A 14,638-nucleotide genomic window follows, 5' to 3' on the forward strand; every position below is an offset into this window, starting at 1 on the left:
CGGCTGCTCGCCTTTCAGCGTCCCTGTGTCTTATCAGACGAAGGTGACTGTGAAATTGGCAACGAGGCAGAGCTGAACGAACACATGCAAACAGCAACGTTCAATGTCAGCCGAAATAGCTCAGTTGGGAGAGCGTTAGACTGAAGATCTAAAGGTCCCTGGTTCGATCCCGGGTTTCGGCAGGTATTCGTTTTGATGCGACGCCAATGGAATTGCTCTGCGTTGGTGATAATGCAACTACAGCTGACAACAAAAATGACTCTCTGCTGTAGCAGTTCTGGTTGTCTAGTGCATGCCATAAGAGGAACTCACTAGAAAACTAACTCCCTTTGAAGGAAAAGAATCAAAAAAGCCCTACCGACTGCGTTCCTTTTTCTGTGTCAGGTGGTGAAGAACGTCTTCAACGGAACCGCGAAATGAGCGAAAACGTGGGAAACATTGCATTCGAAATGCTTGCGAATTTTCCAATTGCCCAGTGAGTGTCGACAAAACACGTCAATTCTCTGCTCCAACGTATGAGACGTAACAACTGGTGCAATTTGTTGTTGCATCGTGTGCCAGCAGTCTTCGATAGTGTGTTACGAGCTTAGCGCGATAAGTTTGCAGACAGCATTTAGGCGACGTTTTATTAGTAACGGCCCCATGCAACGATTGCACAACAGTAAAGGACATGAGTCAATGTACAGTTGTGCATCGTGGGAGGTCTCACACCGTCGTCCGAGCCCGGATAGCTCAGTCGGTAGAGCATTAGGCTTTTAACCTAAGGGTCCAGGGTTCAAGTCCCTGTCCGGGCGGAAATTTTAAAACTTTGGTAGCGATTCGTCTGGTAGCGGTGGAAACGCTACGGAAAATAATGCAGCTACGCCGTTTTCTGACACCACAGTGCTTCAAACGGTAGCATTTGCATGTGTCGGGACAACGCCGCGCTACCGGCAGTCGTGGCCGAGTGGTTAAGGCGTCTGACTCGAAATCAGATTCCCTATGGGAGCGTAGGTTCGAATCCTACCGGCTGCGTGCGATTTTGCGTAAAGAGAGGACCAAAAATTTTCGCACACATGTGACATGCGTGGGCGAATGCGGGTGCAAACCAGTGACGCCATTCTCAACAAGACGAAAGTTTCCGTTTAAGAATACTGAGTTTCGCGACGACCGCTGCTTACTGTGGCCATCGGTTCACCTCGCACTGACGCTGGGACTGCAGAAAGCCGTCGCTGAGATCGTGAGTACACAGATGTGCTCGAAAGTGTTGGACAGAGCGAACATTCAATTCTTTTTAAGAATCGCAATTGAATCATTCGAGTGCGGCGAAGGCAGTGGTGCAGCGTTTCTTTTCTTAAGATCTCGCAGCTGCTTGGAGGTATGTCCATCGTTTTAAGACGACAGAAAACTAGCGTCAGCGGTGCGTCAGTGGGAAGTCGGTGAAGTCGCCATTGGAGCCATAAGCCAGTAATTACAACATGCGAATCACTCGCTCACCACGCAGCTGTACGATAATGCTCGTGCGTGGGCCCGCATAGCTGAGTCGGTAGAGCGTTAGGTTTTCAACCAAAGGGTCCTGGGTTCAAGTCCCTGTCTGGGCGAAAATTAATACACTTTCGTAACGGCTAATGGAAACCCTACAGGAAAGAGTGAGGCCACGCCGCTTTCTGCCATCAGATTGCTTCTAAAGATGGCGGTTTCACTTGTCGGGAGTCGCTTCTGCCACCGGCAGTCGTGGCCGAGTGGTTAAGGCGTCTGACTTGAAATCAGATTCCCTCTGGGAGCGTAGGTTCGAGTCCTGCCGACTGCGAAAATTTTCTCTCTCTCAAAAGATGGACGTTCAGGTGCATCCTAGCAGTTGCGTCACTACTAAACACATGGGTCACCAGTTATTTGATCCAGGGCGCAGCGTTACAGTCGCGCCCAGAAGCCGCAGCTCATCTCCTCGTCTCACAGCCGCCCACCGGGTGTTAGTACAAGTGTCGCCTCACTGGGCAGTGCAGATGTGTCCTTTTTAGCTTGCAGACGATGACGTGTAGCAATTTACGAGCTAACGCAAGTCGAATGTTTTACCGTGTGTATCTGCTAGATACTGCCTCTCATACGGTGGAGAGGCTCACTCCTTCTTGTGTCTCGTTCTCTGCACACGAGTTGCCCCTGACATCGACATAGCACGGGTTTTCTAGCGTCAGCGCGGCGTCACGTGAAGTCAGCGAAGTGAATATTACACGAGTCGAGTCGACATGTTTGCTTGTTACGATGATGGAAGCAGAAGAAATGTGTGTGGGACTTCACTGCATCGGCTGCTCGCCTTTCAGCGTCCCTGTGTCTTATCAGACGAAGGTGACTGTGAAATTGGCAACGAGGCAGAGCTGAACGAACACATGCAAACAGCAACGTTCAATGTCAGCCGAAATAGCTCAGTTGGGAGAGCGTTAGACTGAAGATCTAAAGGTCCCTGGTTCGATCCCGGGTTTCGGCAGGTATTCGTTTTGATGCGACGCCAATGGAATTGCTCTGCGTTGGTGATAATGCAACTACAGCTGACAACAAAAATGACTCTCTGCTGTAGCAGTTCTGGTTGTCTAGTGCATGCCATAAGAGGAACTCACTAGAAAACTAACTCCCTTTGAAGGAAAAGAATCAAAAAAGCCCTACCGACTGCGTTCCTTTTTCTGTGTCAGGTGGTGAAGAACGTCTTCAACGGAACCGCGAAATGAGCGAAAACGTGGGAAACATTGCATTCGAAATGCTTGCGAATTTTCCAATTGCCCAGTGAGTGTCGACAAAACACGTCAATTCTCTGCTCCAACGTATGAGACGTAACAACTGGTGCAATTTGTTGTTGCATCGTGTGCCAGCAGTCTTCGATAGTGTGTTACGAGCTTAGCGCGATAAGTTTGCAGACAGCATTTAGGCGACGTTTTATTAGTAACGGCCCCATGCAACGATTGCACAACAGTAAAGGACATGAGTCAATGTACAGTTGTGCATCGTGGGAGGTCTCACACCGTCGTCCGAGCCCGGATAGCTCAGTCGGTAGAGCATTAGGCTTTTAACCTAAGGGTCCAGGGTTCAAGTCCCTGTCCGGGCGGAAATTTTAAAACTTTGGTAGCGATTCGTCTGGTAGCGGTGGAAACGCTACGGAAAATAATGCAGCTACGCCGTTTTCTGACACCACAGTGCTTCAAACGGTAGCATTTGCATGTGTCGGGACAACGCCGCGCTACCGGCAGTCGTGGCCGAGTGGTTAAGGCGTCTGACTCGAAATCAGATTCCCTATGGGAGCGTAGGTTCGAATCCTACCGGCTGCGTGCGATTTTGCGTAAAGAGAGGACCAAAAATTTTCGCACACATGTGACATGCGTGGGCGAATGCGGGTGCAAACCAGTGACGCCATTCTCAACAAGACGAAAGTTTCCGTTTAAGAATACTGAGTTTCGCGACGACCGCTGCTTACTGTGGCCATCGGTTCACCTCGCACTGACGCTGGGACTGCAGAAAGCCGTCGCTGAGATCGTGAGTACACAGATGTGCTCGAAAGTGTTGGACAGAGCGAACATTCAATTCTTTTTAAGAATCGCAATTGAATCATTCGAGTGCGGCGAAGGCAGTGGTGCAGCGTTTCTTTTCTTAAGATCTCGCAGCTGCTTGGAGGTATGTCCATCGTTTTAAGACGACAGAAAACTAGCGTCAGCGGTGCGTCAGTGGGAAGTCGGTGAAGTCGCCATTGGAGCCATAAGCCAGTAATTACAACATGCGAATCACTCGCTCACCACGCAGCTGTACGATAATGCTCGTGCGTGGGCCCGCATAGCTGAGTCGGTAGAGCGTTAGGTTTTCAACCAAAGGGTCCTGGGTTCAAGTCCCTGTCTGGGCGAAAATTAATACACTTTCGTAACGGCTAATGGAAACCCTACAGGAAAGAGTGAGGCCACGCCGCTTTCTGCCATCAGATTGCTTCTAAAGATGGCGGTTTCACTTGTCGGGAGTCGCTTCTGCCACCGGCAGTCGTGGCCGAGTGGTTAAGGCGTCTGACTTGAAATCAGATTCCCTCTGGGAGCGTAGGTTCGAGTCCTGCCGACTGCGAAAATTTTCTCTCTCTCAAAAGATGGACGTTCAGGTGCATCCTAGCAGTTGCGTCACTACTAAACACATGGGTCACCAGTTATTTGATCCAGGGCGCAGCGTTACAGTCGCGCCCAGAAGCCGCAGCTCATCTCCTCGTCTCACAGCCGCCCACCGGGTGTTAGTACAAGTGTCGCCTCACTGGGCAGTGCAGATGTGTCCTTTTTAGCTTGCAGACGATGACGTGTAGCAATTTACGAGCTAACGCAAGTCGAATGTTTTACCGTGTGTATCTGCTAGATACTGCCTCTCATACGGTGGAGAGGCTCACTCCTTCTTGTGTCTCGTTCTCTGCACACGAGTTGCCCCTGACATCGACATAGCACGGGTTTTCTAGCGTCAGCGCGGCGTCACGTGAAGTCAGCGAAGTGAATATTACACGAGTCGAGTCGACATGTTTGCTTGTTACGATGATGGAAGCAGAAGAAATGTGTGTGGGACTTCACTGCATCGGCTGCTCGCCTTTCAGCGTCCCTGTGTCTTATCAGACGAAGGTGACTGTGAAATTGGCAACGAGGCAGAGCTGAACGAACACATGCAAACAGCAACGTTCAATGTCAGCCGAAATAGCTCAGTTGGGAGAGCGTTAGACTGAAGATCTAAAGGTCCCTGGTTCGATCCCGGGTTTCGGCAGGTATTCGTTTTGATGCGACGCCAATGGAATTGCTCTGCGTTGGTGATAATGCAACTACAGCTGACAACAAAAATGACTCTCTGCTGTAGCAGTTCTGGTTGTCTAGTGCATGCCATAAGAGGAACTCACTAGAAAACTAACTCCCTTTGAAGGAAAAGAATCAAAAAAGCCCTACCGACTGCGTTCCTTTTTCTGTGTCAGGTGGTGAAGAACGTCTTCAACGGAACCGCGAAATGAGCGAAAACGTGGGAAACATTGCATTCGAAATGCTTGCGAATTTTCCAATTGCCCAGTGAGTGTCGACAAAACACGTCAATTCTCTGCTCCAACGTATGAGACGTAACAACTGGTGCAATTTGTTGTTGCATCGTGTGCCAGCAGTCTTCGATAGTGTGTTACGAGCTTAGCGCGATAAGTTTGCAGACAGCATTTAGGCGACGTTTTATTAGTAACGGCCCCATGCAACGATTGCACAACAGTAAAGGACATGAGTCAATGTACAGTTGTGCATCGTGGGAGGTCTCACACCGTCGTCCGAGCCCGGATAGCTCAGTCGGTAGAGCATTAGGCTTTTAACCTAAGGGTCCAGGGTTCAAGTCCCTGTCCGGGCGGAAATTTTAAAACTTTGGTAGCGATTCGTCTGGTAGCGGTGGAAACGCTACGGAAAATAATGCAGCTACGCCGTTTTCTGACACCACAGTGCTTCAAACGGTAGCATTTGCATGTGTCGGGACAACGCCGCGCTACCGGCAGTCGTGGCCGAGTGGTTAAGGCGTCTGACTCGAAATCAGATTCCCTATGGGAGCGTAGGTTCGAATCCTACCGGCTGCGTGCGATTTTGCGTAAAGAGAGGACCAAAAATTTTCGCACACATGTGACATGCGTGGGCGAATGCGGGTGCAAACCAGTGACGCCATTCTCAACAAGACGAAAGTTTCCGTTTAAGAATACTGAGTTTCGCGACGACCGCTGCTTACTGTGGCCATCGGTTCACCTCGCACTGACGCTGGGACTGCAGAAAGCCGTCGCTGAGATCGTGAGTACACAGATGTGCTCGAAAGTGTTGGACAGAGCGAACATTCAATTCTTTTTAAGAATCGCAATTGAATCATTCGAGTGCGGCGAAGGCAGTGGTGCAGCGTTTCTTTTCTTAAGATCTCGCAGCTGCTTGGAGGTATGTCCATCGTTTTAAGACGACAGAAAACTAGCGTCAGCGGTGCGTCAGTGGGAAGTCGGTGAAGTCGCCATTGGAGCCATAAGCCAGTAATTACAACATGCGAATCACTCGCTCACCACGCAGCTGTACGATAATGCTCGTGCGTGGGCCCGCATAGCTGAGTCGGTAGAGCGTTAGGTTTTCAACCAAAGGGTCCTGGGTTCAAGTCCCTGTCTGGGCGAAAATTAATACACTTTCGTAACGGCTAATGGAAACCCTACAGGAAAGAGTGAGGCCACGCCGCTTTCTGCCATCAGATTGCTTCTAAAGATGGCCGTTTCACTTGTCGGGAGTCGCTTCTGCCACCGGCAGTCGTGGCCGAGTGGTTAAGGCGTCTGACTTGAAATCAGATTCCCTCTGGGAGCGTAGGTTCGAGTCCTGCCGACTGCGAAAATTTTCTCTCTCTCAAAAGATGGACGTTCAGGTGCATCCTAGCAGTTGCGTCACTACTAAACACATGGGTCACCAGTTATTTGATCCAGGGCGCAGCGTTACAGTCGCGCCCAGAAGCCGCAGCTCATCTCCTCGTCTCACAGCCGCCCACCGGGTGTTAGTACAAGTGTCGCCTCACTGGGCAGTGCAGATGTGTCCTTTTTAGCTTGCAGACGATGACGTGTAGCAATTTACGAGCTAACGCAAGTCGAATGTTTTACCGTGTGTATCTGCTAGATACTGCCTCTCATACGGTGGAGAGGCTCACTCCTTCTTGTGTCTCGTTCTCTGCACACGAGTTGCCCCTGACATCGACATAGCACGGGTTTTCTAGCGTCAGCGCGGCGTCACGTGAAGTCAGCGAAGTGAATATTACACGAGTCGAGTCGACATGTTTGCTTGTTACGATGATGGAAGCAGAAGAAATGTGTGTGGGACTTCACTGCATCGGCTGCTCGCCTTTCAGCGTCCCTGTGTCTTATCAGACGAAGGTGACTGTGAAATTGGCAACGAGGCAGAGCTGAACGAACACATGCAAACAGCAACGTTCAATGTCAGCCGAAATAGCTCAGTTGGGAGAGCGTTAGACTGAAGATCTAAAGGTCCCTGGTTCGATCCCGGGTTTCGGCAGGTATTCGTTTTGATGCGACGCCAATGGAATTGCTCTGCGTTGGTGATAATGCAACTACAGCTGACAACAAAAATGACTCTCTGCTGTAGCAGTTCTGGTTGTCTAGTGCATGCCATAAGAGGAACTCACTAGAAAACTAACTCCCTTTGAAGGAAAAGAATCAAAAAAGCCCTACCGACTGCGTTCCTTTTTCTGTGTCAGGTGGTGAAGAACGTCTTCAACGGAACCGCGAAATGAGCGAAAACGTGGGAAACATTGCATTCGAAATGCTTGCGAATTTTCCAATTGCCCAGTGAGTGTCGACAAAACACGTCAATTCTCTGCTCCAACGTATGAGACGTAACAACTGGTGCAATTTGTTGTTGCATCGTGTGCCAGCAGTCTTCGATAGTGTGTTACGAGCTTAGCGCGATAAGTTTGCAGACAGCATTTAGGCGACGTTTTATTAGTAACGGCCCCATGCAACGATTGCACAACAGTAAAGGACATGAGTCAATGTACAGTTGTGCATCGTGGGAGGTCTCACACCGTCGTCCGAGCCCGGATAGCTCAGTCGGTAGAGCATTAGGCTTTTAACCTAAGGGTCCAGGGTTCAAGTCCCTGTCCGGGCGGAAATTTTAAAACTTTGGTAGCGATTCGTCTGGTAGCGGTGGAAACGCTACGGAAAATAATGCAGCTACGCCGTTTTCTGACACCACAGTGCTTCAAACGGTAGCATTTGCATGTGTCGGGACAACGCCGCGCTACCGGCAGTCGTGGCCGAGTGGTTAAGGCGTCTGACTCGAAATCAGATTCCCTATGGGAGCGTAGGTTCGAATCCTACCGGCTGCGTGCGATTTTGCGTAAAGAGAGGACCAAAAATTTTCGCACACATGTGACATGCGTGGGCGAATGCGGGTGCAAACCAGTGACGCCATTCTCAACAAGACGAAAGTTTCCGTTTAAGAATACTGAGTTTCGCGACGACCGCTGCTTACTGTGGCCATCGGTTCACCTCGCACTGACGCTGGGACTGCAGAAAGCCGTCGCTGAGATCGTGAGTACACAGATGTGCTCGAAAGTGTTGGACAGAGCGAACATTCAATTCTTTTTAAGAATCGCAATTGAATCATTCGAGTGCGGCGAAGGCAGTGGTGCAGCGTTTCTTTTCTTAAGATCTCGCAGCTGCTTGGAGGTATGTCCATCGTTTTAAGACGACAGAAAACTAGCGTCAGCGGTGCGTCAGTGGGAAGTCGGTGAAGTCGCCATTGGAGCCATAAGCCAGTAATTACAACATGCGAATCACTCGCTCACCACGCAGCTGTACGATAATGCTCGTGCGTGGGCCCGCATAGCTGAGTCGGTAGAGCGTTAGGTTTTCAACCAAAGGGTCCTGGGTTCAAGTCCCTGTCTGGGCGAAAATTAATACACTTTCGTAACGGCTAATGGAAACCCTACAGGAAAGAGTGAGGCCACGCCGCTTTCTGCCATCAGATTGCTTCTAAAGATGGCCGTTTCACTTGTCGGGAGTCGCTTCTGCCACCGGCAGTCGTGGCCGAGTGGTTAAGGCGTCTGACTTGAAATCAGATTCCCTCTGGGAGCGTAGGTTCGAGTCCTGCCGACTGCGAAAATTTTCTCTCTCTCAAAAGATGGACGTTCAGGTGCATCCTAGCAGTTGCGTCACTACTAAACACATGGGTCACCAGTTATTTGATCCAGGGCGCAGCGTTACAGTCGCGCCCAGAAGCCGCAGCTCATCTCCTCGTCTCACAGCCGCCCACCGGGTGTTAGTACAAGTGTCGCCTCACTGGGCAGTGCAGATGTGTCCTTTTTAGCTTGCAGACGATGACGTGTAGCAATTTACGAGCTAACGCAAGTCGAATGTTTTACCGTGTGTATCTGCTAGATACTGCCTCTCATACGGTGGAGAGGCTCACTCCTTCTTGTGTCTCGTTCTCTGCACACGAGTTGCCCCTGACATCGACATAGCACGGGTTTTCTAGCGTCAGCGCGGCGTCACGTGAAGTCAGCGAAGTGAATATTACACGAGTCGAGTCGACATGTTTGCTTGTTACGATGATGGAAGCAGAAGAAATGTGTGTGGGACTTCACTGCATCGGCTGCTCGCCTTTCAGCGTCCCTGTGTCTTATCAGACGAAGGTGACTGTGAAATTGGCAACGAGGCAGAGCTGAACGAACACATGCAAACAGCAACGTTCAATGTCAGCCGAAATAGCTCAGTTGGGGAGAGCGTTAGACTGAAGATCTAAAGGTCCTGGTTCGATCCCGGGTTTCGGCAGGTATTCGTTTTGATGCGACGCCAATGGAATTGCTCTGCGTTGGTGATAATGCAACTACAGCTGACAACAAAAATGACTCTCTGCTGTAGCAGTTCTGGTTGTCTAGTGCATGCCATAAGAGGAACTCACTAGAAAACTAACTCCCTTTGAAGGAAAAGAATCAAAAAAGCCCCTACCGACTGCGTTCCTTTTTCTGTGTCAGGTGGTGAAGAACGTCTTCAACGGAACCGCGAAATGAGCGAAAACGTGGGAAACATTGCATTCGAAATGCTTGCGAATTTTCCAATTGCCCAGTGAGTGTCGACAAAACACGTCAATTCTCTGCTCCAACGTATGAGACGTAACAACTGGTGCAATTTGTTGTTGCATCGTGTGCCAGCAGTCTTCGATAGTGTGTTACGAGCTTAGCGCGATAAGTTTGCAGACAGCATTTAGGCGACGTTTTATTAGTAACGGCCCCATGCAACGATTGCACAACAGTAAAGGACATGAGTCAATGTACAGTTGTGCATCGTGGGGAGGTCTCACACCGTCGTCCGAGCCCGGATAGCTCAGTCGGTAGAGCATTAGGCTTTTAACCTAAGGGTCCAGGGTTCAAGTCCCTGTCCGGGCGGAAATTTTAAAACTTTGGTAGCGATTCGTCTGGTAGCGGTGGAAACGCTACGGAAAATAATGCAGCTACGCCGTTTTCTGACACCACAGTGCTTCAAACGGTAGCATTTGCATGTGTCGGGACAACGCCGCGCTACCGGCAGTCGTGGCCGAGTGGTTAAGGCGTCTGACTCGAAATCAGATTCCCTATGGGAGCGTAGGTTCGAATCCTACCGGCTGCGTGCGATTTTGCGTAAAGAGAGGACCAAAAATTTTCGCACACATGTGACATGCGTGGGCGAATGCGGGTGCAAACCAGTGACGCCATTCTCAACAAGACGAAAGTTTCCGTTTAAGAATACTGAGTTTCGCGACGACCGCTGCTTACTGTGGCCATCGGTTCACCTCGCACTGACGCTGGGACTGCAGAAAGCCGTCGCTGAGATCGTGAGTACACAGATGTGCTCGAAAGTGTTGGACAGAGCGAACATTCAATTCTTTTTAAGAATCGCAATTGAATCATTCGAGTGCGGCGAAGGGCAGTGGTGCAGCGTTTCTTTTCTTAAGATCTCGCAGCTGCTTGGAGGTATGTCCATCGTTTTAAGACGACAGAAAACTAGCGTCAGCGGTGCGTCAGTGGGAAGTCGGTGAAGTCGCCATTGGAGCCATAAGCCAGTAATTACAACATGCGAATCACTCGCTCACCACGCAGCTGTACGATAATGCTCGTGCGTGGGCCCGCATAGCTGAGTCGGTAGAGCGTTAGGTTTTCAACCAAAGGGTCCTGGGTTCAAGTCCCTGTCTGGGCGAAAATTAATACACTTTCGTAACGGCTAATGGAAACCCTACAGGAAAGAGTGAGGCCACGCCGCTTTCTGCCATCAGATTGCTTCTAAAGATGGCCGTTTCACTTGTCGGGAGTCGCTTCTGCCACCGGCAGTCGTGGCCGAGTGGTTAAGGCGTCTGACTTGAAATCAGATTCCCTCTGGGAGCGTAGGTTCGAGTCCTGCCGACTGCGAAAATTTTCTCTCTCTCAAAAGATGGACGTTCAGGTGCATCCTAGCAGTTGCGTCACTACTAAACACATGGGTCACCAGTTATTTGATCCAGGGCGCAGCGTTACAGTCGCGCCCAGAAGCCGCAGCTCATCTCCTCGTCTCACAGCCGCCCCGGGTGTTAGTACAAGTGTCGCCTCACTGGGCAGTGCAGATGTGTCCTTTTTAGCTTGCAGACGATGACGTGTAGCAATTTACGAGCTAACGCAAGTCGAATGTTTTACCGTGTGTATCTGCTAGATACTGCCTCTCATACGGTGGAGAGGCTCACTCCTTCTTGTGTCTCGTTCTCTGCACACGAGTTGCCCCTGACATCGACATAGCACGGGTTTTCTAGCGTCAGCGCGGCGTCACGTGAAGTCAGCGAAGTGAATATTACACGAGTCGAGTCGACATGTTTGCTTGTTACGATGATGGAAGCAGAAGAAATGTGTGTGGGACTTCACTGCATCGGCTGCTCGCCTTTCAGCGTCCCTGTGTCTTATCAGACGAAGGTGACTGTGAAATTGGCAACGAGGCAGAGCTGAACGAACACATGCAAACAGCAACGTTCAATGTCAGCCGAAATAGCTCAGTTGGGAGAGCGTTAGACTGAAGATCTAAAGGTCCCTGGTTCGATCCCGGGTTTCGGCAGGTATTCGTTTTGATGCGACGCCAATGGAATTGCTCTGCGTTGGTGATAATGCAACTACAGCTGACAACAAAAATGACTCTCTGCTGTAGCAGTTCTGGTTGTCTAGTGCATGCCATAAGAGGAACTCACTAGAAAACTAACTCCCTTTGAAGGAAAAGAATCAAAAAAGCCCTACCGACTGCGTTCCTTTTTCTGTGTCAGGTGGTGAAGAACGTCTTCAACGGAACCGCGAAATGAGCGAAAACGTGGGAAACATTGCATTCGAAATGCTTGCGAATTTTCCAATTGCCCAGTGAGTGTCGACAAAACACGTCAATTCTCTGCTCCAACGTATGAGACGTAACAACTGGTGCAATTTGTTGTTGCATCGTGTGCCAGCAGTCTTCGATAGTGTGTTACGAGCTTAGCGCGATAAGTTTGCAGACAGCATTTAGGCGACGTTTTATTAGTAACGGCCCCATGCAACGATTGCACAACAGTAAAGGACATGAGTCAATGTACAGTTGTGCATCGTGGGAGGTCTCACACCGTCGTCCGAGCCCGGATAGCTCAGTCGGTAGAGCATTAGGCTTTTAACCTAAGGGTCCAGGGTTCAAGTCCCTGTCCGGGCGGAAATTTTAAAACTTTGGTAGCGATTCGTCTGGTAGCGGTGGAAACGCTACGGAAAATAATGCAGCTACGCCGTTTTCTGACACCACAGTGCTTCAAACGGTAGCATTTGCATGTGTCGGGACAACGCCGCGCTACCGGCAGTCGTGGCCGAGTGGTTAAGGCGTCTGACTCGAAATCAGATTCCCTATGGGAGCGTAGGTTCGAATCCTACCGGCTGCGTGCGATTTTGCGTAAAGAGAGGACCAAAAATTTTCGCACACATGTGACATGCGTGGGCGAATGCGGGTGCAAACCAGTGACGCCATTCTCAACAAGACGAAAGTTTCCGTTTAAGAATACTGAGTTTCGCGACGACCGCTGCTTACTGTGGCCATCGGTTCACCTCGCACTGACGCTGGGACTGCAGAAAGCCGTCGCTGAGATCGTGAGTACACAGATGTGCTCGAAAGTGTTGGACAGAGCGAACATTCAATTCTTTTTAAGAATCGCAATTGAATCATTCGAGTGCGGCGAAGGCAGTGGTGCAGCGTTTCTTTTCTTAAGATCTCGCAGCTGCTTGGAGGTATGTCCATCGTTTTAAGACGACAGAAAACTAGCGTCAGCGGTGCGTCAGTGGGAAGTCGGTGAAGTCGCCATTGGAGCCATAAGCCAGTAATTACAACATGCGAATCACTCGCTCACCACGCAGCTGTACGATAATGCTCGTGCGTGGGCCCGCATAGCTGAGTCGGTAGAGCGTTAGGTTTTCAACCAAAGGGTCCTGGGTTCAAGTCCCTGTCTGGGCGAAAATTAATACACTTTCGTAACGGCTAATGGAAACCCTACAGGAAAGAGTGAGGCCACGCCGCTTTCTGCCATCAGATTGCTTCTAAAGATGGCCGTTTCACTTGTCGGGAGTCGCTTCTGCCACCGGCAGTCGTGGCCGAGTGGTTAAGGCGTCTGACTTGAAATCAGATTCCCTCTGGGAGCGTAGGTTCGAGTCCTGCCGACCTGCGAAAATTTTCTCTCTCTCAAAAGATGGACGTTCAGGTGCATCCTAGCAGTTGCGTCACTACTAAACACATGGGTCACCAGTTATTTGATCCAGGGCGCAGCGTTACAGTCGCGCCCAGAAGCCGCAGCTCATCTCCTCGTCTCACAGCCGCCCACCGGGTGTTAGTACAAGTGTCGCCTCACTGGGCAGTGCAGATGTGTCCTTTTTAGCTTGCAGACGATGACGTGTAGCAATTTACGAGCTAACGCAAGTCGAATGTTTTACCGTGTGTATCTGCTAGATACTGCCTCTCATACGGTGGAGAGGCTCACTCCTTCTTGTGTCTCGTTCTCTGCACACGAGTTGCCCCTGACATCGACATAGCACGGGTTTTCTAGCGTCAGCGCGGCGTCACGTGAAGTCAGCGAAGTGAATATTACACGAGTCGAGTCGACATGTTTGCTTGTTACGATGATGGAAGCAGAAGAAATGTGTGTGGGACTTCACTGCATCGGCTGCTCGCCTTTCAGCGTCCCTGTGTCTTATCAGACGAAGGTGACTGTGAAATTGGCAACGAGGCAGAGCTGAACGAACACATGCAAACAGCAACGTTCAATGTCAGCCGAAATAGCTCAGTTGGGAGGAGCGTTAGACTGAAGATCTAAAGGTCCCTGGTTCGATCCCGGGTTTCGGCAGGTATTCGTTTTGATGCGACGCCAATGGAATTGCTCTGCGTTGGTGATAATGCAACTACAGCTGACAACAAAAATGACTCTCTGCTGTAGCAGTTCTGGTTGTCTAGTGCATGCCATAAGAGGAACTCACTAGAAAACTAACTCCCTTTGAAGGAAAAGAATCAAAAAAGCCCTACCGACTGCGTTCCTTTTTCTGTGTCAGGTGGTGAAGAACGTCTTCAACGGAACCGCGAAATGAGCGAAAACGTGGGAAACATTGCATTCGAAATGCTTGCGAATTTTCCAATTGCCCAGTGAGTGTCGACAAAACACGTCAATTCTCTGCTCCAACGTATGAGACGTAACAACTGGTGCAATTTGTTGTTGCATCGTGTGCCAGCAGTCTTCGATAGTGTGTTACGAGCTTAGCGCGATAAGTTTGCAGACAGCATTTAGGCGACGTTTTATTAGTAACGGCCCCATGCAACGATTGCACAACAGTAAAGGACATGAGTCAATGTACAGTTGTGCATCGTGGGAGGTCTCACACCGTCGTCCGAGCCCGGATAGCTCAGTCGGTAGAGCATTAGGCTTTTAACCTAAGGGTCCAGGGTTCAAGTCCCTGTCCGGGCGGAATTTTAAAACTTTGGTAGCGATTCGTCTGGTAGCGGTGGAAACGCTACGGAAAATAATGCAGCTACGCCGTTTTCTGACACCACAGTGCTTCAAACGGTAGCATTTGCATGTGTCGGGACAACGCCGCGCTACCGGCAGTCGTGGCCGAGTGGTTAAGGCGTCTG

At 50.2% G+C, this 14,638-nt stretch overlaps 26 non-coding genes across 26 annotated transcripts; all 26 read left to right on the top strand.

Moving 5' to 3' along the window:
- Positions 1-109: 109 nt before the first annotated feature.
- Positions 110-182, top strand: Trnaf-gaa. Its single transcript has one exon. It is a non-coding gene; the product is annotated as a tRNA-Phe (tRNA).
- A 539-nt stretch (positions 183-721) lies between these two features.
- Positions 722-794, top strand: Trnak-uuu. Its single transcript has one exon. It is a non-coding gene; the product is annotated as a tRNA-Lys (tRNA).
- A 138-nt stretch (positions 795-932) lies between these two features.
- On the top strand, positions 933-1,014 carry Trnas-cga. Its single transcript has one exon. It is a non-coding gene; the product is annotated as a tRNA-Ser (tRNA).
- Positions 1,015-1,707: 693 nt separating this feature from the next.
- Positions 1,708-1,789, top strand: Trnas-uga. Its single transcript has one exon. It is a non-coding gene; the product is annotated as a tRNA-Ser (tRNA).
- A 599-nt stretch (positions 1,790-2,388) lies between these two features.
- Trnaf-gaa lies at positions 2,389-2,461 on the top strand. The gene has a single exon. It is a non-coding gene; the product is annotated as a tRNA-Phe (tRNA).
- A 539-nt stretch (positions 2,462-3,000) lies between these two features.
- Trnak-uuu lies at positions 3,001-3,073 on the top strand. Its single transcript has one exon. It is a non-coding gene; the product is annotated as a tRNA-Lys (tRNA).
- Positions 3,074-3,211: 138 nt separating this feature from the next.
- Trnas-cga lies at positions 3,212-3,293 on the top strand. The gene has a single exon. It is a non-coding gene; the product is annotated as a tRNA-Ser (tRNA).
- A 693-nt stretch (positions 3,294-3,986) lies between these two features.
- On the top strand, positions 3,987-4,068 carry Trnas-uga. The gene has a single exon. It is a non-coding gene; the product is annotated as a tRNA-Ser (tRNA).
- Positions 4,069-4,667: 599 nt separating this feature from the next.
- Trnaf-gaa lies at positions 4,668-4,740 on the top strand. Its single transcript has one exon. It is a non-coding gene; the product is annotated as a tRNA-Phe (tRNA).
- Positions 4,741-5,279: 539 nt separating this feature from the next.
- On the top strand, positions 5,280-5,352 carry Trnak-uuu. Its single transcript has one exon. It is a non-coding gene; the product is annotated as a tRNA-Lys (tRNA).
- A 138-nt stretch (positions 5,353-5,490) lies between these two features.
- Positions 5,491-5,572, top strand: Trnas-cga. Its single transcript has one exon. It is a non-coding gene; the product is annotated as a tRNA-Ser (tRNA).
- A 693-nt stretch (positions 5,573-6,265) lies between these two features.
- Positions 6,266-6,347, top strand: Trnas-uga. The gene has a single exon. It is a non-coding gene; the product is annotated as a tRNA-Ser (tRNA).
- A 599-nt stretch (positions 6,348-6,946) lies between these two features.
- On the top strand, positions 6,947-7,019 carry Trnaf-gaa. Its single transcript has one exon. It is a non-coding gene; the product is annotated as a tRNA-Phe (tRNA).
- Positions 7,020-7,558: 539 nt separating this feature from the next.
- On the top strand, positions 7,559-7,631 carry Trnak-uuu. The gene has a single exon. It is a non-coding gene; the product is annotated as a tRNA-Lys (tRNA).
- Positions 7,632-7,769: 138 nt separating this feature from the next.
- Trnas-cga lies at positions 7,770-7,851 on the top strand. The gene has a single exon. It is a non-coding gene; the product is annotated as a tRNA-Ser (tRNA).
- A 693-nt stretch (positions 7,852-8,544) lies between these two features.
- Trnas-uga lies at positions 8,545-8,626 on the top strand. Its single transcript has one exon. It is a non-coding gene; the product is annotated as a tRNA-Ser (tRNA).
- A 599-nt stretch (positions 8,627-9,225) lies between these two features.
- Trnaf-gaa lies at positions 9,226-9,298 on the top strand. Its single transcript has one exon. It is a non-coding gene; the product is annotated as a tRNA-Phe (tRNA).
- Positions 9,299-9,839: 541 nt separating this feature from the next.
- On the top strand, positions 9,840-9,912 carry Trnak-uuu. The gene has a single exon. It is a non-coding gene; the product is annotated as a tRNA-Lys (tRNA).
- A 138-nt stretch (positions 9,913-10,050) lies between these two features.
- Trnas-cga lies at positions 10,051-10,132 on the top strand. Its single transcript has one exon. It is a non-coding gene; the product is annotated as a tRNA-Ser (tRNA).
- Positions 10,133-10,826: 694 nt separating this feature from the next.
- Trnas-uga lies at positions 10,827-10,908 on the top strand. The gene has a single exon. It is a non-coding gene; the product is annotated as a tRNA-Ser (tRNA).
- Positions 10,909-11,505: 597 nt separating this feature from the next.
- Trnaf-gaa lies at positions 11,506-11,578 on the top strand. Its single transcript has one exon. It is a non-coding gene; the product is annotated as a tRNA-Phe (tRNA).
- A 539-nt stretch (positions 11,579-12,117) lies between these two features.
- Trnak-uuu lies at positions 12,118-12,190 on the top strand. Its single transcript has one exon. It is a non-coding gene; the product is annotated as a tRNA-Lys (tRNA).
- Positions 12,191-12,328: 138 nt separating this feature from the next.
- Trnas-cga lies at positions 12,329-12,410 on the top strand. The gene has a single exon. It is a non-coding gene; the product is annotated as a tRNA-Ser (tRNA).
- Positions 12,411-13,103: 693 nt separating this feature from the next.
- Positions 13,104-13,186, top strand: Trnas-uga. Its single transcript has one exon. It is a non-coding gene; the product is annotated as a tRNA-Ser (tRNA).
- Positions 13,187-13,785: 599 nt separating this feature from the next.
- Trnaf-gaa lies at positions 13,786-13,859 on the top strand. The gene has a single exon. It is a non-coding gene; the product is annotated as a tRNA-Phe (tRNA).
- Positions 13,860-14,398: 539 nt separating this feature from the next.
- Positions 14,399-14,471, top strand: Trnak-uuu. Its single transcript has one exon. It is a non-coding gene; the product is annotated as a tRNA-Lys (tRNA).
- Positions 14,472-14,638: the final 167 nt, after the last annotated feature.

Source organism: Schistocerca piceifrons, unplaced genomic scaffold, assembly GCF_021461385.2.
Source record: "Schistocerca piceifrons isolate TAMUIC-IGC-003096 unplaced genomic scaffold, iqSchPice1.1 HiC_scaffold_1122, whole genome shotgun sequence".
NCBI classification, from domain to species: domain Eukaryota; kingdom Metazoa; phylum Arthropoda; class Insecta; order Orthoptera; family Acrididae; genus Schistocerca; species Schistocerca piceifrons.